This window comes from Rhinatrema bivittatum, chromosome 15, assembly GCF_901001135.1.
Source record: "Rhinatrema bivittatum chromosome 15, aRhiBiv1.1, whole genome shotgun sequence".
NCBI classification, from domain to species: domain Eukaryota; kingdom Metazoa; phylum Chordata; class Amphibia; order Gymnophiona; family Rhinatrematidae; genus Rhinatrema; species Rhinatrema bivittatum.
The window spans coordinates 62,105,977-62,130,771 of NC_042629.1; the positions used below are offsets into that span (position 1 = coordinate 62,105,977).

The 24,795-nt window shown below is 46.0% G+C and overlaps 1 protein-coding gene across 7 annotated transcripts in view; it reads right to left on the minus strand.

Annotated features, from left to right (window-relative positions):
* The window catches only part of ZNF362 (zinc finger protein 362), a 71,244-nt gene that overhangs the window by 38,030 nt on the left and 8,419 nt on the right, over positions 1-24,795 (minus strand). For 4 of the 7 annotated variants that reach the window (XM_029579290.1, XM_029579287.1, XM_029579293.1 and 1 more), the window contains exon 2: positions 11,626-11,959. The exons of 1 other annotated variant lie outside the window; for it this stretch is intronic. The gene's annotated coding sequence lies outside the window, so the exon portion shown is untranslated. Of the gene's footprint in view, positions 1-11,625; positions 11,960-20,448; positions 20,518-24,795 lie in introns of all 7 variants that reach the window. 2 more of the 7 variants (XM_029579288.1, XM_029579289.1) reach the window with 1 other exon arrangement.

Genomic DNA, 24,795 nt, shown 5'->3' on the forward strand with positions numbered 1-24,795 from the left:
GCGTGTGTGTGTACAGATTTCAGTCTGCTGCTAATATGATAAACGTCATCACACAAAAAAAAATTCACTAGAAAAAAATTAGACGACCCAAGCTGTTCCTTGCATCTCAGAGGGGACTGCGTGAATGTTATCTACAATGAAATGACTGAAACATGCACTGGGATTGTAGGGAGATTAAAGCCTCATGCTGTACAAATGCTTATTTTTCATATAGCTTGCACCTGATGTATCATAAAAACTTTCCCTGCAGACTCAAAATGATAAATGTGATCATTATTATAAAGAAAGCTTTTCCTGGGAATACTTTTTGGCACCAACAGACATTCTGGATTCATCACCAACACACACACACACACACCAATCCTCCATCAAACACCCTGCACTTTTTGCTGGAATACGACAGGCCTGTGAGGAATTTTGAGAATTGTACACCCGCACCTTCCTGTAACCAACACTAAAACCCCTTAAAGCAGAGCTAATAACTGGTGTTGTTGGGAGGGGTCCGTAACTGTATCGCAGGTGCAGCTCACCTTTTCCTGTCTATAATCACTGGCAGTAAGCAGAAGACGTCATTCACATGCCCGTCTTGCTCAGTGACTGCTGCAGATCGGGACGTGTACTGACTGCGGTCCAAAGTCTGTCGGTGTCCTATCCTCGGCGCCCGAGACACCCAAAGTAAGGACATACAGCAGGAACAGCTGCAGAGAGACCTCAGCACCCTCAGACACCAATTGGTGTGTTAAGCTTTGTGACCACAGGCGCCCTGGGACATTCAATACGGCATGCAGCTTTGCAAAGAAATCTTGGTCAATGGAGTCTTGGCCATTGCCAGTTATAAAATTGTGAAATTAAATCATTTAAAATTATCAAAATGTGAAAGAGTATCTGGGCAGTCGAACAAGTTAATTAGGATTGAGCCCAATTAAAGGGAGAAAATAGCTTGGGGGCCCATATTCAACGGCATTTAGCCAAATAATTCTCAAGTTATCTAGGTAAATGACAACTTTTGAAGTTTAGCGGGATAACTTATTAGACAGCTAAAATTTAGCTACATAAGGTAGAGGACGTGGAATTAAGTTAGCCAGACAAGTAATCCGGCTAACTCCAAAATTCAGAATTAGCCAGATAACATAGCTGTCTGCTTGTGCTGTAGAGTAGTGCTAGATTAAGCAGGATAAAGCTAGCCAGCTAATGTTAAGAAAGTCAGTGCATTTGCAGCTGCGCCACTGAATATCCTGCCAAACTTAGCCAGGTAAGTTTATCAGACCAAATACCTGATTCACTAAGGGTTTTTCCCCATAGACACAAAATTGGAGAAAAGCCTTAATGTATCTGGCTCTAACTTTGGCTGAATATTACCCCCATCCCCCCTTGTGGCCACAAAACTAAAGTATTGCCTCTCCTATCCCCCCCCCCCCCCCCAACCTCAGCATATCTTGTCTAGGACTGGGCCTAGCATTCAGTCTGCACTAAGAATCCCTCTCTCAGAAAGGTCCAACATGGACTTTCAGTCCATAAAAAGGAACCGTACCTCTCATGAACACTGATTCTTTCTGAATTTCCCCCATTCCACGGTCTCAGGTTAAGTTTTTACTCTTTGCTAGACAGTGCTATGGCACGCACACCCACCCACCCACCCACCCACCCCCAACAACCCAGCAGCCCCACGGGCCTCAGGCTCCTCCAGAGGCCGTCACTACCAGCTTCAGATGCCAAGGGGGCCTGCACAGCACACAAAGCCATCAGCTGCTGGCCCTCCTGCTCAGCAGGCGGGACCACAGAACCGGACTCCAGTGGCCCCCAGCTGGGCTCATGCTTCCTACCCAGCAGGGGGAGGGACTACCTAATCAGAAGAAGAGACTGCCAGGGCAGCCAGAACACCCCAGGCCCCAGCAGCAATGCAAGGATCCAGAGGTTGTGACTGTAAATATTACTACTCTTAACATAAGGCTTGGGGGTAACCTGCACGGAGCGGCGGTTGCTACCATAAGAAACTCGCTGTGCAGACTGGATGGACCATTTGGTCTTTTTCTGCCATCAGTACTACATTATATGCATGTTATTATATGTTGCTGTGTTCACACGTGTGTCTCTTTTGCTCTATTTTCTGTGTATGGTCTCCCTTTCTGAGGACCAAATGTAATAAGACTATTAGAATGTACACTGTACTTCAACACACTATTTGCTATTAATATAGTAAGATAATGGTATGCTAGTGATGCTAATACAAAACTGTACACGAAAAATATGGTTTGTGTCTATTGTTATTGTAGAAAGTATGATTTGCACGCATAAAAGTTGTACTCTGCACACAAAACATGATTTAAGAGACCCAAAAGTTTTGCTCACAAAATGTGAGTTAGGAGTGCAAGTTAGCTCTTAAAATTTGCACACACAAAACACATCAGGCCCAGTTTTCAAAAAGGTTTATGCTCCCAACTTTTGGAGTTAAAGTTTCTAAAATGGCCCTTTTGGCTGATTTCCTAAAATAGGCTCTTAAATTCATTAGGCTCCAGGTTCAATGCCACAGACTCTAACACTAGCACCAGAAGCTTTACTCCTCCACCTCTGAGCAGGAGTTAAATTTCCAGCATTAAGAAAAGCAAGAGTAAAGCCTACACACCTCTCTGCATCACAGAGTAACAGCTAATGCCTTGATTAACAAAGGAGTTGCATGGAGGAGCGCTAGTAATCTCTGCACACAGCCTAATATACCTTATTACATCGGAGCCTCAGTGTATGCCTGTATAGGGAGGAAGAGTTGACAGAAACACGAGTCTGGAATCAAGGATGCCGAGCCTGATTAATCACTAAAAGCAGTCTTTAAATAAATGTAATAATATACAGAACATATACAGTGGCTGTAGAAAGTCTACACCCCCCTTCCAATATGTTCATCTTATGCCTTAAACCAGTGTTTCTTCCATGTATTCACACATCCTACCCCACAACTACCAAGTGAGAAACACATTCCAGAATTCCTTAGAAAATGAAGTAGAAATAAAAACATGGAATAGCTTGCTTTGAGTAACCATCCACCCACCTTGTACTTCTGTAGCAAAACTACATTTTTAAAGCTCTGATGCAACCAATCGCCTTCAAAAGCACACACCAAGTGAATCGGCCCCATCTGTGTTAAATTATACCAATTCTTATGATTATAGGATAAATTCAGAAGTTCCTGTTGGTTCTCTCTGGCAGTGCATTTCAAAATCAAAGGCCCAACCATGAGCACCAAGGAGATGTCAAAAGAAAGTTGTCCATGACAAAGTTGTGAAAAGGCAGAGATCTGGAGATGGGTATAAGAGAATTACAATGTCCTTGAATATCCTTCTGAGTACGGTCAGAAACAATTAAGTAGTAGAAAGCGTAATAGAAAGTAGTAGAAGGCCTAGATGAGGCCATCCCTCAAACTCTATGACCAAGCAAGGAAGAGACTGATCATAGAGGCAACCCAGATGCCAAAGGCAACTTTGAAACAACTACAGGCTTCCACGGCCAAGACTGGTCAAAGTGTGCATGGGACAATATCCCAAGCACTTCACAAACCTGGCAAAAAGGATTCCATTATGCAAGAAAGCCCACCTTGAATCCCTTGAAGCCCACCTTGAAGTTTGCAGAGGAACACTCGGGGGATACTATAGCCATGTGGCAAAATGTTTTGTGGTCCGACAATACTAAAATAGAACTTTTGGCCTGAATGCAAAGGTCCAAGCCAAATCTACACTGGAGTGGCTAAGGAACAAAGAAGGTAAATATCCTGCCAATGGCCCGGTTAGAATCCCGACCTCAATCCAATCAAAAATCTGTGGCAAGACTTGAAACTGCTGTCCCCAAGGAACACGAAAGAGCTGGAACAGTTCTGTAAAGAAGTAAAATCTGATATTGACAAGTCTAGGTGTGAAAAGTTGGTGGAGTCCCATCCCAACAGACTCAACAGCTGTAATTGCTACCAAAGACGCATCCAGCAAGCACTGACTCAAGGATGCAGAGACTTATCCAGTTGTCAGAATTCGGGTTTGTTTCTTGGATACATATAATGTGTAAACCGTTGTGATGGCTCGTCTTAACGACGGTATAGAAAATCTGATAAATAAAAAAAAAATCTGCTTTGTACACCAATAGAACATTTTTGGCCCTCAAAGGTGTGGAGTGAGAAAAATCCTCTTCATGTAAATGTATGAAAGTCTAATGCACAGACACAACAAAATGTGAAAAATGTTGGCGTGTAGACTTTTCATAGCCACCATACTTTTTTTTCCCCCCAGTAAATGGAAACAGCCCAATAACACAAAGGGGATGGAAAAGGTCCCTTATGAAAAAAGGCTAAACTGATCGCCTGGAAAAGAGATGGACCGAGTGGGGATGTGATTGAGATTTATAAACTCATGAGCGAGTTGGAACAGATAAATAAGGAACGGTTATTTACTCTTTCAAATAACACTAGGACCAGGGGACACACTCCATGAAACCAGCAACCGACAGATTGAAAACAAACCGTAGGGAGTATTTTTTTTCACTCAGCGAACAATCAATCTATGGAATCTGTTGATGGAGGATGTGGTCAAGGCAGTGGGGGGGGGGGGGGGTTTCAAAAGAGGATTGGACAAGAGGGAAAAGTCCATAAACAGTGATTAGCCAGGTAGACTTGGGAAAGCCAGAGCTTATCCTTGGGGAGTGTAATACAAAAACAAACAAATCAACGATTGGGGATCTGACGGGTACTCGTGACTCAGGACTGGCCACCGCTGGAAACGGGATGCTGGGCTCGATGTACCAGCCTGGAACTTCTTATGTTTAACAAATGTACAACATGGAGGGTGTAACAAAGCCCAGCACAGAATTAGTGATGGATATCCCTGTTCTTTGATCATTCTCTGCACAGTTATTAGGATCAGGGTTCCTGAACCATCAGTACAGCTTCGCTCTCCTAACAGAAAATAAAAAACATCGAATAGGATTTAGGCACAAGGCCACGTAGATGTCCAACGTGGCCTACGCACATCCACTTCACTGGAGCTATTCAGGGCTTGAGCTGTGAATGAGAGAGAGGCACTGAGGCGTTGATGGGATCCTTTGTTAGCACAGTTTGCTTCCCTTTCTTTCCCTCTGCACCTGCTAGCCAGATCCTCCCCTTTCCCTGCATCCAGATGTTTGTGATGTCAGAAAGTACGCACATTCTAGACAAGCTATATTTTTGGAAGAGAGTTGGTCCTAATGCAGGAAATGAGGGAGTGAATTAATTTAACAGGGATAGATCCTATCTTCCTGTGCCTTTTAGGAGGTATTTTCAGTGGCTGAATCCCATTGCCTAAAGTCCTCCGGGCAGCAGAGAAAAGCTGGATCGCCCCAAAAGCTTGGGGTGAACCTTAGAGAGGATAACAAACATAACTTTTATTAAAATGTAATGACCTTGCTTTATTTTGGAAATGGAAGCTTGTTTAAAGAGACCTTTACTTTGAAATGGGTTTATTCAGAAAGTTTGCTTTTTACTGTTCCATGTCAGGGGGCACCGGTTCATCCAGGCCTGCTTTTAAACACTCTCCCAGGCCCTCCAATAGCTTCTTCTATGACAGTGCTCCCCAACCTGTTCTGATGACCCCCACCACCATCAGTCATGAATATGCATAAAGACAATCTACATACAACGAGGACCTAATGTATGCAAACTTTAATGCATATTCATCGTGGGCATCCTGAAAAAGAAATTGGCTAAGAGGGGTCAGTAGGTCAGGTTGGCTAGCCCAGCTATAAGGTACTTTTCAATTATTTTTAAGAGTTCTATCCTGCATACAGAATCTGATAAACATTTTCCCCAACTGCATTCAAAGGAAATGTCATTTGTAAAATCTCCTCACAACTTAGCAAAGTAATGGCAGGGTAACTTTTCTTTGGGCATCCGCAACCTTCGAAGAAACAATACGCAAACAGCGTAGCATCACCCCCCATCCCCCGCTGGAGCGAACACTCATTTGTAGTCCAGCACTATTCTCCCACAATGGCCGATGACGCGACAAAGTGACAAGTTAAGAAACAAAAGGCAACAGACGCATTTAGTCACAGAAAAGAGCGGGCAGATGCATAAGGAGAGGACAGGGATTCCCCACCCTCCGCCTCTGGACTGCCAGTCTGGGGGGGGCAATTTCGACCCTAGCAAGAGACCGGGGCTGCGACGACTATGGCGCGGGTTCAGCCGCTTGACAGCGCCCCGCCTGTAGTGCGCGCGCCTTTTTCACACCCCCTATTTTGCGCCTTGTGGCATCCCGCAGAAGGCTATTTTATCTGTCTGAAAACCGATTCAAGTCATTTACAGCAAACACTTTAGAGACTGCATTAAAAAACCGTGCCATTTAGAGACACCGGCGATAAACCCGCTGCACTACACCGAGCTGAGCTCCTGTGGCAGCTCGCTCAGCCTAACTGAAACCGGCAGGAAGCTGCCGAGGCAGAAAAGCGCGGGAACGGCTCCCTCCTACGCCTCCGTTCAAATTGGCCGGAAGTCGCTGCTTGGAAAGGCTCGCGCGGTGCAGCCGAGGCGCTGTTCACTGCGCGTGAGGAGGGGCAGATTTGTGGCACAAGGATTGCATTATCTAGCCCTTAAATGGACGGGAGATATGAGGAGAAAAAAAAAACCCTTTCCACTGTATCAGCAACCATGAAAACTGGTTGCACGATGAGCCACTGACTCGGTCACAAGGAGATAAAGCTGACCGCCCTCAGGGTCACACAGAGTCAGGGGGATAAAAGTGGCTCCTTCAGGGTCACAGGCGAAGGCACGGGGAGATAGATAAAGTGACTCATCCAGGGCCACAGTCAGTCAGTAAGATCAGTAACTCGGAAGATTTCAGATACAGCACCACGGACTACCTTTACTTGGAATCGGGCCTGTAAATTACCAAAGCATGTTAGACCGAACAATCCCAATCCAGGAAAACAAGCCTGGGGCACTTAAAGGCTAAAAATTTTCTGGTACCAGAAAACCCAGTTCCTGATGCTACAGGATCTGTCAGGGGAATTTTCTTATTTTCTGCCTAGGGTAAAAAGCCTTCAGGCAACACCCAGTTTGTCGATTTAAGTCCTCCCCAGGAAAGATTCTGTTTCTATGGGACTCAATTCCTCTTCTCAGGAAGACACTGTCACTCATCCACCTCCACAAACTTCAACAGCAGCTTCTATCCCTTACACATATCAGACCTACCCTGTCACAAAGTAACAACTACTGGCAGCAGGGGCATTTCCAGCTGTTCATGCCCTAATGGAAGAATTGGAGAGCACATAACTGACCACACTTGCCCCATCCTGGAGTTTACAGTAACAGAGTACACCAGGAATTTCAAATTTAATACTGAAAAGAACCAACATTGTTTTAATTGGGGGGACCCCTAAACCAGAGAGTTCTCATGACTGGGGTAAATGTTCAAAGTCAAGCAATTCTACACAAAGCAGGACATAAAAACATAGAAAGAGTTCTATGGCCTATCTAGTCTGCCCATGCATGCCAACCAGTCAGCTCTACAATTCGTAACACCCCCTCTGTATTTATCCCTTAGCTTTCTTGAAGTCAGAATCTACCCCCTTTTACCCTCATCCCATGTCCCCTCTTTTCCACATCCTCCTTTCTCTTGAAAGAAGCCTGCATGGATACCTTAGAGGTATTTAATTGTCTCTATCATATCCCCCCCATTCTGGGGCCAATGCAATGAAGCGCGCTCAGCACAGCGCACAGGTTAATCCGCAACCGGACGCACGATTTTACGCACATGATATGGCATCAGCCCCCCCCTGGGTTTAGATTGTTAGGTCTGTCCCAGAGACTTTAGCACACATACCGTTCACCATTTTCAAAACCTCCCTCTGGCCACATTCCATCCGGTTTATATCCTTTTGAAGGTGCGGTCTCCAGAATTTACACTGTTCAAAATGAGGGCCTCACCCGGGATTTATACAGGGGATCGTCACCTTTTTTTCCCCACTGACCATTCCTCTCATTATTCACTCAAACTTCTTTCTGGTTTTTGCCATTGTCTTATCCACCTTATCATCATCATATATGATCACCCCCACATCCCCGCTTTTATTTCGTGCTTGGAAGAATTTCATCCATTATACTGTATCACTCCCTTGGGTTTTTGCAGCCAACATGTATGACTCTGCATTTTTATTTTTTTTAGCATTAATTCTTAGCTGTCAGACCCTAGACCATTCCTCAAGCTTCGCTGCTTCTCATGTTTCCACACCTTCCTAGCTGTTTACCCTGTTTCTGATTTTGGTATCGCCCACAAAAAGACCAACCTTTCCCGAAAGTCCTGCCACAATAATCACTTATAAAAATGTTGTAAAGAACCGGTCCAGGGACTGATCTCGGAGGCTCAGCACTAGCAGCGCTTCTCTCCATTTCAGTTTCTAACACAGTCACTTTAGAGACTATGGCAAAGAAGCTCAGTTAATTTACATGTCAAGGCCTTACTGAAATCCAAGTACACTCTCCCCTGATCCAACTCTCTGGTCACCCAATCAAAGAAACTAATCGTATTTGTCTGATAACATCTACCGCTGGTAAATCTGTGCTGCCTCAGATCTTGTAAACCACCGGATCCCAGAAACTGCACTATCATCTGTTTTAACAGCAATTCCATCAATTTCGGTTAAGAAATGCTTTCTGATATTGGTCCTGACTCAGCCCGCTTGGAGCTTCATATCACGACCACTTGGGTCTACAGTTTTCTTTCCATAAAAAAAAAAAAATACATTTGATTTCTGTGCATTAATAATACCTTTCAGGCATTTTAAAAGCCTGTATTATATCACTCCTGTCTCTCCTCCCCTCCAGCCATATACATATTTAGGTCCTTCAATTTCATCTCATAACTCTTTTGGTGCCAACCCCACACCATATTCGCTTGTCTCTCCCTGGACCGCCTCCATCCTGTCTCTATCCTTTTGGAGATACGGTCTCCAGAACTGAAAACAGTACTCCAGGTGAGGCCTTGGCCATTACCTATGCAAGGGCATCATCACCTTATGCATTTCTCTATGCAGCCCAGCATCCCTCTAGCCTTCGCTACTGCCTTGACATATTGCCTCGCCACCTTCAGATCATCAGACACTATCACCCCGAGGTTGCTCTCCCAGTCCCTGCACATCAGAAGTTCCCTCCCCACCCTCCATCACATACTGCTCCTTCAGATTTCTGCACCCCATATGCATGACGCTGCATTTCTTGGCATTGCATCCCAGCTGCCAAACCTTCAACCACTACTAGAGCTCTCCGAGATCATTTCTCATACGCTCTTCTCCTTCAGGCGTGTCCACTGAGTTGCAGACCTTAGTATCAGCTGCAAAAAGACAAACTTTACTTTTAAAACCCTGCTGCAATATCATTCACAAGGATACTGAACAGAACCAGTCCCAGAACCGATCCATAAGGCCCTCCTATCATCACTCTTCCCCCCCCTCAGAGTAGGTTCAATTTATGACTATTCACGGTCATTTATTGTGTTACTTATAAGCATTTCTCCCCTTCTGAAAGTAGGATAAAAAGTTTAGAAATACAGCACGTGGGGAAACTTATGACCTACGGTTTCCGTATTTCCTGAAATGTTCCAAGATAATACATTTTGGGCCTGAAACAGCTTTATATTTTTATATGACAGACATACTCTATTCCACTAAGTATGTATCGCTACAAAAGCACTAACCTTCGTTCTTAAGGATGAGTTTTAAAGCCAAGGACAGCAAAATATAAATTTCTTATTACACGCAGAAATATCTTCTGTAATTGCAGTTGATTTCCCAATAATAATTTGAAATGAAAGCTCACAGTCAGTATGTCCTTAATCCTCACCCCTACCCAAAGTGTCCGTACATTGTTACAGAGATACAATACACTGTACGTGAGAATGCCTGTGTGTGGCAAATACAACATTTATTATGTTGGCTGTTTAATTTAATAATCTTAAGTTGTGATTTATTATTATTATTATGTATTTATGTTGTTGTAACCCGCCCCAGGCAATTCTGAACAGACAGGATAAATATTCAAATAACTATATTAAATCAATACAATATCTTCTTAATTATGGAATTTTTAAATCTTTTTTCACTCATTTCCACACTGCCCTATGAGCAATAAAATACAACATCCACGTGAGGGATGTCTAATCGAAATCCACAATGAGTTGCTCCAAAATTGTAACTCTTGGAACAGGCACCATTTAGGCCACTTAAGCTCTTAAAACAGGACTTAACATGGTAAAGTAAAGCATGAACAATTTACACATCATCATGAACATTAGCTGCAAGGCTGCTACTCTAAGTCACCCGCATTTTGCCCTGCATGTAACCAACCTCTGGACACCTCTACCACAATCACAGGGATTTAACTGCCATGGAAGCACCCTGAAAACGTGGCCTCTCCTTGCCAGTGAGATACCAGGAACCCCGGAAGTAATCGGAAGAATGGGTAGCAGCCAATAGTAACATTGGCACCAGGTGCACTGGGCGTGAAAAGGAGATTGTGCAGGTGACCCCCACCAATCTGCCCTCTGATCACCGGTGAGGGTCAGTTTATTGGTTTATTTAAAACGTTTGTGATGTGCCATTAATGCCAAAGGCACTGAGCAACTCTTAGAAAAAGATTTGTAGATTATTGGGCTGCCTCAATGGATCTCCCAAAGTGAAATACACTGTAGTCCCTAATTCTAAGTTAAAGCAAATAGAGCATTCATTTTTTTTTTTTAAACTTAAATCTGTATTTGGGACTCCCTACATGTAGAAAGGAGTCCCACCTCCCGTACACAAAATCAGAGTGGATATTCTGAGCACACATTAAATAAGATACCCTAACACCCTTCCCTTTTACACAGGGGCTGCTGACATGATGCAGTGGGGAAAAAAAACAACCATCCCCTCTGAAAATCAAGAATTTTTAAATAAAGCGACATCTTCTGCATTGAAATAAAAAATTTAAATGACTACCCCGACTGCTAATAAACTTTATTCCCCCAACCCCACAAAGCTGCTCTCGTGCAGTGCTAGTTACAGCCTAGCTGGTATAAGGCAGGAGCGCTGCAGCAGCACTACCACACACCCAGCCGGTCGCTCACCGGCATCCATGCCAGAGACTCTCCATGGCCTACCACGTAAGTTTATTATGAAATGTTCCGATGCTCCTCGACAGGGAACAAAACGGCTTGGCCTGCTGGTTATAAATGTTTTCTAAATTAATAAATACTGGGCCGGGTCATGGCCTTTTCCCTCTCTTACACAATCTCCATTTCTCTGGTTCAGGTACTGTTTCGGTGAGGACTCACAAGCGTGACCTGTTGTCCATCCTCTGCCTCCCCCCCCCACCCCACCCCCCCAAATCTCTCTCCCAGTGGGTTTGCAAAATCCTAGCACAGCTCTGGCACAACTGAAGCGGGATGGTATAAGAATGGCACCGTGAGAAACCTTATGTAAGCAAAAACCCGGGTCCTCGTTCTCATCCCAGGGACGAAGGAGATCTCCTGTGCAGGGGAGGGGAGGAGGGGAGGGGGGGTGGGAGGGAAATCAGTGGACGCAAGGAAGTAACAGAGGGGTGCATCTGGGGACAATAGTGCAATTTGCGCTGGTTGGTATACTCACAGAGCGGCTTCTGGTGCCAGGTGGCCGCAGCTGCCTGGGGAGATGTGAAGATGGTGCTCCAGAATGCCGGGATTAAAACAGCCGGCACACGGTTCCCCCTTCTGGTGTGGGCAGACAGGCACGGGCGCCAAATCCCACGTCAACAAATCGGATTTGGGCCTGGAAGGTTTTGTTTTTTTTTTTGCGTTTCGTACGTCAGTAACTGTGGTTTAATAAACCCGACAGATTTTTTTCACCGGCTTAGAATTTTTTTTTTTTTTTATTATTTATAGGGGGTGCATATCATTTTAGGGGGCAGAGGGGGGGATTGCGGCCTTTTCTCTGTTCGTCTTGGCTGAAATGAAAAGAAAAAGAACATTCTTTTCACGCAAACTTAAAAACTGCAGCAGGCGAGAGAACTCAAAAGAAAAAAAAGCATACAGCGCCAAGAAAGGCATCAACATGGAGGAGGAAGCCTGGTGAGATGTTATGGGTAAAGGGAAGGGCAACGAGAAATTGGTGGGGTGAGGGGGCGGGAGGTTAGGGGGTAGCAGGAGACAGAGAAGGAAATCGGCAGAAAAGGCAAGGTGGCATTTCAGAGAGAAGAGAATACGAAGAGCAGGGACAGAGAGAGAAAAGCTGCTTAAAATTCTTCCTTTAAAACAAATTAAAAAGCACGACATACAAGGAAAGGAAGAAAGGCACAGCAGAGGAAAATCAATACTTTGTGTTGGGAAATTGAGACCCCCAGGGCATACAAAGTCTGAGTGTACAGCCACAGGTATAGGGACCGGGGAGAGACTCCTGCACGGCTGCAAACAGTGCTGTACATGGGCTGTGGAATTCACCTGGGGGGGGGGGGCGTCCGTGAATTGAGGATCCTGGTATGCGCCGTTAAGGTTAGGAGGGCAACAGCGCTCTCTGGTCAGAGGTTTACCAGATCCTAGGATTCAGGCTGATATTATTTAAAATTTTCACCTGCTGGAATTCTTCATTGATTTAAGGCTTTTCTTACAGGTGCCAAGTCAAAAACATTTCATAATGGAGCATTACAAGTCGTCTTTTTTTTTTTCCTGTTTGAAGCGATATTTTTGCCAAGTAAGGAATTCCTCAGAGGACCCGCCGCTGCCAGCCTCTCCCGGCTCGCTGCATCCGTGTGTCCTTCCAGCCATGGGAAGCTGAAGGAATTTTAGTGGGGAGCACCCGCGCAGCCCATCGAAGGGATCCGGTGGCTGCCTCTCTAAGGACCGTAACTAAAAGGCCAAGCCTGGGGGGGGGGGGCAGCTCCTGCCTTCTTGTTTCTCCCGGGTCAGTCGGGATTGGGGGATGCTGCGGAGGCAGCGTTCGTGGCCCCTGGAGAGGAAAGGAGAGGGAGCCAGTCATTCAGCAATGGCATACATCCAATGGACGAATTTAGGGTCCCATAAGGAGCCCTCTGGTGCATGGCCCCCCCTCCCCAATGGAGGACGGTCACTCCAATGACCAGACTAGTTATCTTGCATGGGGGAGGTGAGGGGCAAGGGAGTGTATAAGGGGAAAGAAATCCCCCCCCCCCCCCAGGCAGTTAGGAATGAAATGCAATGCTGCCAGATCTGAGCCTTTGTTCCAGCCGAGCTGAAATCCCAAAAGGAGTAGGAGGAATCAGCCTGGTGACAAAACACTTGGGTGGCATTTCAACATAATCAGTTGCTGAAGGTCACTGAATAAAAAATGCTGTGGAAAACAAAATCGTGCATTAGCCTAAGCTAAAATAGTCTGTTTGCGATAGGACCTTTCCTTTGCTTGTAGGTGCCTAGTGGCCTTGCCTGGACGCCCCTCTCTCTGATCCAGAACCTAATCAGGGAGCCATCATGCGCGGCCTCTCTCCATTTTAGGAGCCATTCACGGCTAGAGACGCACCGCAGGCTAGAATGTGACTCAGTTAACAATTTTAAGCCAAGGCTGCTGCTTGCAGGGCATTTTTTTGGGGCTAAACATTTTGGGGTTTACTCGCGTCTGCCCAGCAGAGCCCCAGTTCTCAACTTTCAGCTCCAGATCAGCCTACCTATCAAAGATTTTCACCTGCACTCTTCCACATCAGGTTCACATCAGGAAGCCACCACTCATAGTCTCTCTCTCCCCCCCCCCCCCCCCCCCCCATATCTGCCTTGGGAGTTGCTGAGAACATAGCTCTGTCACAACCAGGTTAAAAGATAGATAGAGATAGATAGATAGATAGATAGATAGATATAGATAGAAAGAATGCAATAATTTGGTTACAATTATAGGAGGTACTTCAACCAAGTAGCTTGGGAAGCTACAGCACTCAAACAATGTACAAGTTCTCGGAAGGAGAGAATAAATCTTTATTGCAGATACCATGCATGCCCAGCTGCCCTCACTCTCCCCAATCCCACCGGTGCGAAACGCAGTGCTCCCTGCAGGCTCCACCACCACGGGGCAGGAGACACGGTTCCTCGAGGACGCAAAACCAAATGCGCCCAAAGAGAACAAATATTTAATCAAGGGTTGTTTTCCCCGAATGTGCACGGCGCTACATGCGCCAAGTCAGCATTTCCAATCTGCTTGCTTTTTTTTTTTTTTAATAAATTAAACAAAGGAAACTTCTCTTTGAAGCCCACTGTAGCACATACAAAGTGATAGATGTTTTTGCATACACAGCTGTACCATTGAAACAGCAGCTAGCAGAACCGTTTTCCAGCACTAGGACGGGTCAGCCAATCACACTGCTGGGCTGGCTGATGTTCACCCCCCCCCCCCCTCCTATTTTGGGGCATGCTGTCAGCACACCATAAAAACACAGAGGCTAAACAACTCTACTAAGAATGCTGGGAAAACTAATTTATTATAAAATACTTCCAGTGTGGAATCTGTAGGTGCTCTATTATAATAAACCCAATGCAAGGTACCTCTTATTATATAAAGAGTGTTACTGTTATACAGACCTAGTCACCTCACCTCACTCTCTCTTGCCAAACATGCAGTGGCAATGTGCTTTCTGTGGTGATGTAAGCACCCATGCTGCATTACCTTAATGCTGCTAGACGTTACATGTATTTCCCTGCCAGTAAAATCCCTAAAACAACGAAGGACGGGGGGAATGGGCTGGCACTGACAGCACACAAAGAAAGTCCTTACTAATACTGTACAGTCAGACAAATATCAGTCCTGTAAATCAGGTGCACGTGTATGGCCACTGATCAGAGTATCCTGCACAAACCACAGAGGAAAATGCAATATATATATATATATATATATATACGGCGCATGGAAGGGAGGGGGGGGGGAGGAGTGCAAGGATCAGCCTTCAATGCCACAAATCCCTGCAAGCTCAGCGACGCACCGTCAGACTTTACACTGCCCTAGATTGGTATTTCTCAACCCGCTACTCGGGACCTGCCCGGCCAGACTGGGTTCTCGGGATATCCACGATGAATATGCATTAGGAGATGTCTGCATGCAAGTCTATCTAATGCACGGAACAAGGATTGATGGGAAGGCAAAATTCCCCATTTTACTATCCTCCCCGAGCATTCATGAGCTCCGGCACATAACCACCCCAACAGGGCGGGGCTTGCAGCAGCGTGGAGAGCTCATCCCCCAAATGCCACAAAGGGCAATACACTGCATGGTGGTCAAATGAGCATCGGGAAGGAAGGACTGGAACCTGACATTGCTGCTTTGTATCTCTCTCCTCCGGAGACACAGGCTTACTGCCTCCAAGGCAAATACAACAAGCCTGAAGGGTCCATGAAGCCAGACAGCGGGAGAAACTTTCAGCGTGAAGCGTTACCCCTCTGACAGGATGGAGGACACAGTAATCCGGTAAACCCGTCTCCTCCCAGACTGGTACTGAATCTTGTTCCCGGATGCAGGGAAACCTTTGTCCTAACTCATCCACCGTCTGTGCTTTTGCAGTAAGGAAAGTCAACTTGTTTGGGGTTTGGAGGAGGGGTCCTCACAGCTCTCCAGGGGACATTAGTTCCCCGACTAACGAGTCCTCCAGGTAAGGAGGGACATCCAGAGGGTGGCAACCAGAGACACCAATGCTTTGGGTAAACACTCGAGGGCTGAACGGAGGCCCAAATGGAAGAGTTCTGTATTAACAATGTTGTTCACCCCCAGACTAGCAGGGGGTTTTCAAATCCAGCTCTCAAGGGTTCACAACCCAATCCGGTTCTCAGGAGTATGCATGAGCCGTACCACGGAGGCGGTGGTGCCTGAAAATGATTCATGGTGCAGATCCGACTGATTTGTGGCCCTGGGGGGACCCGTGGACCCGGAGCGGACCTGAGGCACTTCTGACGACACAGGCAAGAATCGGGATGCGCGGATACGGACCCTGCGAGCACAGCGAGTCCCTGACCGCTCGAGTCGGAAAAATGAAGGAAGGAATTCCACCCTGAAGTGCTGAAACCCAGATATAAATATTCCTTTCGGGTTTTGTTTTTACTTTACATTTGTATTCAATTAGATCATAAATCGAAACAAAAAAGTAAATACACCTGTACAGAAAAAAAAAAAAAAAAGGATCTCAATTTTAATAAGATAAAAACAAGAAAAGAGAGGGGAGAAAAGAGAATTCATCCTAACAGTCCTCAAATCAAGGGAGATCCAAGTCATTTCTTGAAAGAAGAAACAGGAAAGAAAGAAAAAAAAAGGAGAGAAGACGAAGATGATGTTCAAATCAGAAATGACTACTGTTCTGTAGCATTATAACCAAACGGGTCTCAATCTTACTTCTCCTGAGGAAGCAGGCACAGGCCAGAGAGGATCTTGCTACTGAAAAAGGCAATTCATAAGGAGGGGTCAAAGCTAATCCCCTCAGAGTTTTATTACACAGGGAAATTTTAAGGAAAAGGGAAAAAAAAAACCTCCGAATTGCGAGGCCTGGGGTCTCACGTTGTGAAACTGCTTGGCTTTTCGTCTGAGCAGCTTTGGAGTTCGGTCGGGGAAAACGTCCTTTTTTAACCGACTTTTCAGGAACAAGACATCTCGGACCTTGTAAACAAAAAAAACCCAAAACCCGTTTTCAAAGGCCAATCTCCGTCCGGGTCTTTCGTTTCAGTAAAACACCCAAAAGAAAGGGAGGGACCAGACTCTGGCACCTTTAGCAGCTCAGTAAAACGTCTCTTAAAAACCTATCCAACAACGCTACCGAAGGGGCCGCGGGAAAAAAAACAAACAAACATCATCGGGTGGTAAACGCCGCCTTCTTGCAGGGTTCAACGGTTTCCAATTCGCTGCAAATAAGAACCGCAATCCTTAACAAAAAAGGAGGCTACCTTTATCTTGGAATTTCTTCACCTCGCCTTCCAGGGGGGGCAAAGCACGGTCGTTGGTGTCTGAATTTCTAAATTTTTCTAGATCTTGAGAGCTCCTCCAGGCTGTCAGAGATTGTTTTAATGTGCCCGGACAGAGATTCTTCCAAGGCAATGAGACATCCCAAATAGTTTAAAAAAAAGTTAGGCCTCACCTGTGCTGGCGGACCTTCTTTTTACCTCTGTGGCTAAACTCGTGGTTGGCGAAGACGGCGCTCCTCCAGCCTTCAGCGCCTCAGTCCCAGGACTCACTTCAGCCACGTCTTGGCGTCTTAACTCAGCAGCAAAAGGGGCCATCTCCGAACAGAGAGGCCCGATTCAAATCCTCCCACCGGAGCCTGCGCTCACTCTGGCCTCCTCGGCATCTGCGCCGCTAACCCCCACCCTCCCCCCCCCCACCACCACCACCAACCCCATCATTCCTGCCGTGCAATCTCTCGAACATCAACTAAGCGCGCCGCCCTAGCAGGTCCACCAACGTCCTTCGGTATCGGGGCGGCAGAAGGGACCCCCAACCCTCCAGGCCCACAGACACTTCAAGGTCCCCGGATCGCCGTCAAGTCACTTTCCCTCGCGGGCCATCCCCGAAGACCGGGACGGGTAGCAAAGGCATCTGTCGGCCCTCCTTCAGGCTGCCCTGACTTAGATGGAAAAAAAACAAAAAAAAAAGTCAAAATGGTGACCCTTGCACTTATCCCATTCATAAACATAAGTATGTAAGGTTAGCGGGGGGACATCCAGCAGCACTGCGCTCTTAGAAAGTGCTGACCCATAATTCCACCTTATCTTTAGGGAGCCTGGCCAAGGCTTGGGGCACAACGGCCTTCCTAGATAGGCCCAGTCTCTCCTAACAGCCAGATATACCAGAGATACCCCTGTTGCTCCTAGCCTCTATGTTAAGGACTATCAGTTTCTGACTCTACGGTCTCTGGGGCACTGTGAGACAGCATATGCAGGACTCCCTAAAAGGTTGCCCCATTTCAGTAAATGGCTACACCAGTTCATCATCCAAACCCTCAGAATATTAAAAAAACCAAACAAAAAACAATCAATTCAAACAAACAAACCCACAAAAAAAAACCCCCATACTCCTCACTGCCCTTGATGTCAGAACCGAGGGAGGACCCGGTAGGATTTCTCTGCGTCCTGGAACGCTTATGGATAAATGCACACAGTGATGCACATAGGGAAGAGCAATTCTAAATAATATACGTGCACAATGCTGGGATCCATATCAGAAGTCACCACCTAGGAACAGGATCTTTGTTCCATTGTGAGCAAATACATCGACATCCTCAGCCCAGTACGAGGCGGTGGCCAGAAAGGCAATTAGAAATATTGGGAAACTACTCACAGAAAGAACGGAGAACCAAACAGACAATATCATAATGCCTCTGTATAAGACCTGTGGTGCAACCGCACCTTGAGGATTGAAACAGTGAAACTAGAAAAGGTACAGAGCAGGGCAAGAAAAAAACGATAAAAGTGATGGCTCCCTTAAGAAGAAGGGCTTGGGGGGGGGGGGGGGGTTTCAGTTTAAAGAAGAGAGATGACAGAGGTCTATAAAATCACGAGAGGGGTGGGACCAGGTCACGGGCCAAGAAACCCGCTGGCAGCAGATTTAAAACAAAACGTGAGAAAGAATTTTTTCCCGTCAACGCAAAATTAAGCTAAGGAATTTGTTGCTTAGAGGCCGTTTGTTTCAAACATTTATATTCCGTCTATCTCAGACGCCAATGTCAAAGTTAACAGCACGGCTGGGTTTAGAAAAAGGTTTGGACACTTTTTTTTTTTTGGAGGACAGGTCCGTTTACACTTACGAGCTTGGCGGGCTCAAGGGGGGTCACCACCACCTCCTACATCTGGGAATGCACAACAGGAAGTGGATCTTCCGGGCACTTCCAAACGGATTGAAATGGCCGCTGCCGGAGCCAGGATGCTGTGCTCGATGGCAGCGGACGGAGAGCGGAGAGAATTAGGATATATCTTTTGGATGCATCGTGCTGGACACCACCACCACCTCCTGATCTGGACATATCAGGACAAGTACTCCAGACGGTCCCAGAACCTCAGTCCCTGCTTCTAACCTCTTCAAGATATGGAAACCCTCCCTGCCCAGGGTTCATCTTCCTCAGGAAGCTACTTTCTCCCATCTAAAATTTCAAAGGGAGCCAAAGACTTGACATAAAACGGCACAAGTGCAGCGTGCACTTTCAAGTTTTCTGAGCATGTGAGAGGTGCCAGTAAAGGGATAATTATTAAGTCTTGCACAAATTTGTTCTTTTGAACATCAACTCGCAGCCATCATGCATGGACGATGTACTGTAGTTGTTTCACTGTACTGAGCCAGGTCTGTATGTCTCTCGCCACCAATAAAAAGCTATGCAGGTAAACCCGGCCCCCACCCCCAATGCAGGGATGGGATCCTGCCAGGGGCAGCCAGTCCTCACCCACACTTCCACAAGGAGGCAAGTCCCATACACAGCCAGGGGTCAGGGATGACCTTCCCCTGCAAGCACAGGACTGACCAAATATATAAAATCCACCAAAAATCTACCCAGCTTCCAAAAATTAAATCTGCTTCTGTAAGTGGATGGGAAACTATAAATTCCAGTAAAGCTAAAATAATAAAATCAGTCTTCTCTCGTCTTCCTACGCAGTGCAGAGGGAATGAGATGCACCACTCCTCCCCATCTCTAACCTTCTTGTACTCTTCAAATAGATGACATCCAATTTTGCATTTTTCTTACTTTTGACTCTTTGCACTTGCCTTCTTCTGGCTTAAATCTCCTTTCCCTCTCTCTTCAGGGTCTTCCGCATCCCCACCCCTTTCCCGGTTTCCCGGGGCCTAGCTACAATGGGGGATTTCTGCTCATGCACCCAGGAATTTTCCAGCCCTGCCATACAGGATTAAGTTGCCCAAGGCTTCTCTGCTCTATCATGCACCGTACCTCTCTTGGCCCTCCTGCTCCAGCTCCCATCCCACTACTGCCACTTGCAGAGAATTTCAGTCAAACAACCTTTCTGAGGTTTTTTCATTTTATTTTTTTTTTAACCAGGGGAGAATGCCTCACTCACTCCTTAGTGACACTGCACCCCCCTCAGTTACGAAGAGCTGGGTCTGAAGCTATCCTGACAACACAGCAGCAACCCTGTGGGTTGCCGTGCAGAAGTCCAGAGCCAGATTCCTAGACCCTGGCTTCACTGCTTTGGACCAGCCTCAGCTGCGGCTATCATGAAAGCAGCGATCACAGCTCCTGGCAGGGGAAGGAAGCGAGGAGGCCCCAGCCCTCGTACCCGAGCCAGGGTCATGCATTCTGGGCTCCGAAGGGAGCTGCAGCCAAATGACCCTAAGCCAAAAAGTACCCTCAAGCTAATGGGCAGCTTATGGGGGGAGGGTATAAAATGGACAAAGAGCCTAGGATGTAAAAATAATAGGGAAAACCACCTTATAGAAGTCAGAGGAAGCTGAGTAGGATGGGGGATAAGAATACACAGACGCGTTTGCAGAAGCCGTACTTACTATCTACTGTCATACAATACAATGTCTTGCAAGCCTTTACCCCCTTCTTCAATCTTCATATTCTGCTGTCTAAAAAACACAAATCAAAACGTATTAAAGTAAAAGTTTGTCTCACTGATCTACATAGCATACACTTTCATCATGAAATAATTATAGAAATAAGCCAAAAGTAATTATGAAAAAAAACCATTCTTGATTGCATAAGTCTTTCAAGTCCTTGACTGAATACTTGGTGAAAGGACCCTTCTGTGGCAAGAGCAGCCATGAGTCATTGAGTTTAAGTGCCTTCCAACTTTGTGCAGCAGGATGGTGCAGCTTTTGCCTGTTCTTAGCAGAAGAACCCAGGCTCTTTCAGGTTATCTGTGGACTGCGTTCGAGTCTTGCCACGGATTCTCTATGTGATTTGGATCTGCGCTTTGGCTGGGCCATTCACTTTCTTCTTTCTGTATCGCACCATTGTTGCTTCTGCTTTGTGCTTAGGGTGGTTGTCCTGCTGAAAGGTGACTCTTGTCCCCAGTCCCAGGTCTGCGGCAGAGTGGAACAGGTTTTTTCCTCCAGGATCTGCCTGTACTTTGCACCATCCATCCGTCTCTTGGTCTTCAGGAGCCTCCCTGTCCCCGCTGCTGCAGAGCATCCCCACAGCATAATGCTGCCACCACCATGCTTTACTGGAGGGGGGGAGGGAGTTACCAGAGTGTTGTGCTGGGTTTTGTTTTACCGCTTCCCCCAGTACAAAGATCACCTGAGGCGGGAGATCGTTAAGGCCAAAAAGTTCCACTTTGGTCTCATCAGACCATAAAACCTTCTTCCACATGGGTTCAGGGTCCCCTATGTTTCTTTGCAAATGCTGTGCGTCACAACACATGCCTTTTCTTCAGCAGCGGCTTCCTTCTTACCACCCTCCCATATTGGCCATGTCTGTGGCGTAATCTTGAAATTGTTGAACAGTCAGCATCTTCCCCAGTCTCAAGTAGAGACTCCTGCAGTTCTTTTAAAGTGATCATGGGCCTCACTGTGACCTCGCACAGCAGTTTCCTTAACCCAGTTTCCTGTGGCAGATTTTTCAAGATTCTGCAGCAAGCGTTAGCAAATTCTGTGGCAGATTTTTCAAACGTTTGCCGTAATTGTGTGTCAAATTTATATCACTTTGCAAAACACCTCTAACTACCCAAAAGGTCTTTTTTTTTTTTAAACCATTCACAAAATCATATTTAAACTATACACTAATGTACAATTTAGTGAAGACATATTTTAGAAACTTAACTGTGAAATGTAATTTGTGTTTTGAATTGAAATACAGTACAACCATCCTTTTCATATTTTTGAGAAAGTCCTAGCCTGAGTATATGAACTTCTGCATGCTGAAAATGCCCTTAGTATCAGTAGTTTGTCATGTTGTTAATTACACACAGGTCGATCCAGTAAAGTGTACTCCGTCGGAGCGCAGTGTCACCCTGCTCTGGACGCGTGTTTTCCCTTACCCCTTATTCAGTAAGGGGAGGAAAACACGCGGCCCACCCGCGGCACCTAATAGCGCCCTCAACATGCAAATGCATGTTGATGGCCCTATTAGGTATTCCCGAGCGATCCAGTAAGTAAAATGTGCAGCCAAGCCGCACATTTTACTCTAAGAAATTAGCGCCGCCCAAAGGTCGGCGCTAATTTCTTCCGGCGCCAGGGAAGTGCACAGAAAAGCAGTAAAAACTGCTTTTCTGTGCACCCTCCGACTTAATATCATAGCGATATTAAGTCGGAGGTCCCCAAAAGTAAAAAAAAGTAAAAAAAAAAAAAAAAAAAAAAATTTGAATTCGGCCTGCGGCTGTCGGGCCGAAAACCGGACGCTCAATTTTGCCGGCGTCCGGTTTCCGAGCCCGTGGCTGTCAGCGGGCTCGAGAACAGACGCCGGCAAAATTGAGCGTCGGCTGTCAAACCCGCTGACAGCCGCCGCTCCAGGCCAAAAGGAGGCGCTAGGAACGCGCTAGTGTCCCTAGCGCCTCCTTTTCCTCGTTTGCACCGCGTCGCCTAATTTAAATACTGGATCGCTCGCACCGGCGAGGGGCCGGTGCGCGCGCTGGGAGAGCGGGCGTTAGTCCGCTCTCCCACGGACTTTACTGGATCGGGCTGACAGAAAGATATGTGCGCATATAGAAACAGAAATGACGGCAGAAGAAGACCAATCGGCCCATCCAGTCTGCCCAGCAAGCTTCCACGCTTATTTTCCCATACTTATCTGTTTCACCGACCACCAAGTTCAGGGCCCTTGTTGGTAACTGATTCAAATTTCCTGCCATCCCCCGTCATTGATGCAGAGAGTAATGTTGGAGTTGCATCAAAGGTGAGCATAAGGCTTAATGGTTAAGGGTAGTAACCACCGCATCAAGCAAGTTACCCCGATGCTTGTTTACCCCGACTGCACAGATCAATGCCTTGTTGGATGTTGTCTGAATGTAAATCCTGTTTTCCACATTTCCCCCTGCCGTTGAAGTAGAGAGCAATGCCGTATATGTATTCAAAGTAATGTATCAGACTTAATTGATTTAGGGTAGTAACCACCGTAATAAGCAAGCTACCCCCACACTTGTTTACCCAGATTGTGAAGTTCAGTCCTTGTTGGTTGTTGTCTGAAAGCAAATCCTCTTTTCCACATTTCCCCCTGCCATACTGAGCATATGGTGACAGACACAAAGTGGAGTTGAATCAGCACAAGTTGAAACTTCTCAGCAGTAGTGCCAGTCATTAAGGCTTCTGTGAACTGAAATTAAAGCCCTCTCTGCCAGATGTGGGACACCAGCAGTTGCAGACTTCCAAAAAACACATCCAAGTCTTTGTAACAGGTTTATAGTTGACCACATAGGCAGGCACAAGAATCTTTGTATAAAAATAAAATTCTTCCAAAGGGACATCACTCCATCCAGGAATCATTTCAAAATCAACTTTGGTTTGATAAGGATTTAAAAGATCTTTGAGGGATTAAACATTCTGACTGCTTTCTCTGTTCACTCCACAAACACCCCCCCCCCTCCCCTTCACTTCAGAACAGTTGTAAGGGGAATGGGGTGGGGGGGGTCAACAGGAGATAGTTCTCTGTAGGCTGTTTGGGAGGGGAGGGACTGCGGCTGGAGCAAAGAGAGAGAGAGCTGAGAATCAAGGCTGGCAGGCACTCTACAGTTTTCTTCAAAAGTCTGAATTAAAAAGTGGGAAAGCTTTCAGGAATGTCGATTTTACAGCAGTTTGTCAATTGTGTGGCAACAAGCTGATGGGGTGATTTCTCCCAGGACCACAAAATTGCTGTAGCTTAGGGGCACCGCCTTAACCCATGGCTATTGACTTTGGAAAGAAAGCCTGATTGGAGCAGTGCCAAATCATTTTCACTTTAGGATGATGAAGCTGACAGTGCACCAAGGGATATTCAAACACCTTGACCTTTTCTTAGAGCCTTCCCCCGATCTGCACCTTCTAACATTATCCCAAAGTTCTTTTGGCAGCTCCTTCTTCTGCATGTTTTGACCTTTGCTTCCAGTTCATTTCATACATCAGAATCTGTTCAATTCTTCTTCCTGGAATATTTGAAATCATCTCAAATACTGAACAGATACAGGTGGCAGTCCATATAAATTATTATGGGCCTTGTTAAAGCAACTTTTGGAAAAGGAGTTAATCTGGGTTTGCTATGACAAAGTGTGTGAAGATTTAAGAATAAAAAAAAAGTCCTGACTGCATAAGTACTTTTGGAATATTTCTATAATTGTTCTTTCAGGATGAAAGTGTAGAGTATGTTGTGCAGATCAGTGAAACAAACCCCTACTTTAATGCATTTTGATGTGTAGCTTTTTAGACAGCAGAATGCAAAAAAAAGTGCAAGGGTATGAAGACTTTTGCAAAGCACTGTTTTGTTCGTATAAAAAAAAAATTCTTATTTTATTTTTACTTTGCGGGAGACTGTCAGAAAGGACAGGTTAGGAAATGGTAGTCTGCCCCCGCTCCCTGCACCTTAATCCCATTTCCGTTAAACGTTTGGTGCTTACGGGAAAAGTGAGTCATCGAGGAGCGCCCCTGCCTGCATGAAACATGGCAGCAATGCAGCACAGTTCCTGCTGTTTGCCCATAGAACCATGTGGCTCTCACCACGGGTGGGGGGACAGTGATATGCAGTGGTTTCTTCCTATCTCCCTCTCATTATTCCCCGGGGCAGGTGATGGAAAATCCCCAGCGGGCAAGGGCTGGAAACCTAAGGCCCCACACTACACACTGGACAAAAAAAAGTTGCTTATCGCTGTCGATCCATCCTGCCACATACACCATTATTTTCTACACACAATATTTCACCTTGTGCCATTTCTAATTCGG